This window comes from Pelophylax lessonae (assembly GCF_965119305.1).
Source record: "Pelophylax lessonae genome assembly, chromosome: 3".
NCBI classification, from domain to species: domain Eukaryota; kingdom Metazoa; phylum Chordata; class Amphibia; order Anura; family Ranidae; genus Pelophylax; species Pelophylax lessonae.
Genome location: NC_138770.1, coordinates 450,195,629 through 450,197,664, shown reverse-complemented (window position 1 = coordinate 450,197,664; position 2,036 = coordinate 450,195,629).

Sequence of the window (2,036 nt, the reverse complement as noted above, 5' to 3'; positions counted from 1 at the left end):
ATGTATACCAACACTTAGAAGAGCTTAAGCAGGATACATAACAAATTTCTTCCCCGTGATGGAGGAGATAAGGGAGGAAATATCCCTCCATAAATGTTTAATAAGAGGGCAGTCCCAGAAAACATGAATAAGGTCCCCGTTACCATTACACTCTCTCCAACAAAGAGGAGATAAGGATTTGTCTATTATGTGAAGTCTATGAGGTGTCATGTAATATCTATGTAGTAGTTTCTGGGCATTGTCCCAATGATAAATGCAGGCGGAGGAAGTAGCGTTAGCTTTGAGCGCCGCCATCCATTGACTCTCAGGATATGAATGCGATAATTCGACTTCCCATTTCAGCATAGTTGGTGTTTTGCGAAACCCAGAGGGGTAGTTATAAATTGAGTAAAAAAGGGAGATACCTCTACGAATAGTGGACGACTTGTTCATTAGAAAACCCCACAATTTGACAGGGATGCGTAGTGATGGTGGTTTATTTGTATTGTTGTATGAGTGTAAGCGATGACGGGTAAATGAATTCATATTGCTAGGGTCAAGGATTGTATCAGGGAGATAGTTCAGCCCTCACTTTTTCCAGTTAGAGGTGGGCATTTCTGGGAGCAAAAAATAATAGCTGGCAGTCAGAATCTGGAGAGAGAAACAAGATTCCTCTCCGAACTCGAGCTCCAGTAGTGATGTCCAAGCATTTAGAGTGGCCAAAATCGTCGGGTAAGGTGGAACCTGGATTTTACAATCAATGTGTTTAGCCACCACTAGAGCAGGGAGATCATGAGTGTCAGTAACAGCACACTCAATTTGGTTCCAGAAATTGTCCTCCTGTGCAGAGAACCAATACTTAGCTTGGCTTAATCCAGTGGCTAAATAATAAGCCCTCACTTTGGGAAGGCCGACCCCACCTAACGACCTTGGGATATATAGTTTAGTCAGGGAGATTCTAGGCTGTTTACTGTTCCAGATAAATTGTCGTAACAAGGAAGCCAGTTTCTCAAAAAAACAATTGGGCAACACTATCGGTAAAGTCCTAAAGTGGTACAAGATTTTGGGGAGGACCTGCATTCTGTATGCTGCTATACGACCCAACCAAGACAGGTGGACCTTCCGTATGAGTGAAAATTCCTCTCCAATTTGATCGAGTAGAGGTAAATAAATTTTAGTATATAGGTTAGCGACTGGAGAAGTCAATTGGATGCCCAAGTACTTTAAGGTAGTGGAGTCCCAATCGCAAGGGAAAATGCTTTTAAGAGAAACCAGGTCACTCGTGGAGATTAGGGATGATCGAACGGTTTGGGTCGACCATCGGTTCGGCCCGAACATTGGGTGTTCGAGGTTCGGCCGAATTGAGAACTTTTTGCCACTATACACAAGTTCGGATGTTTTTCCTGACTCCAAAAAACCCAAAAAAATGCCCAAAAAAACGCTTGTTTTTAATAATTGTCTCTCTATCAAAAATGACAATTTTTAAGAACTTTTTTTTGTGTGATTTTGTGTCTGGGGGTCTAAAAGGTGTACCTGTGAAGTTTCAGCTCTGTAGCATGTCCAGAACCATAAAAAAAGATAATTTGTATTAGTGCAATTATAGAACAGGTTAGTGGCTTCTCGCTTTTCACACCTTGCCGGTTTAGTAGCAGGCGTTTTTTGGGCATTTTTTTGGGTTCTTTAGAGGCAGGCAAAACATCTGAACTTGTGTATACGGGTATACTGTATATACCACTATACACAAGTTCAGATGTTTTTCCTGCCTCCAAAGAACCCAAAAAAATGCCCAAAAAAACGCCTGCTACTAAACCGGCAATGTGTGAAAAGCGAGAAGCCACTAACCTGTTCTATAAGTGACAAAATACAAACAATCTTTTTTTTATGGTTCTGGACATGCCACAGAGCTGAAACTTCACAGGTACACTTTTTAGACACCCCAGATACTAAATCCAAAGAAATTTTTTTTTATTTATTTTTTTTTAATTATTCCAATAATTGTCTCTCTATCAAAAATGACAATTTTTAAGAACTTTTTTTTTGTGTGATTAATAGTCCCT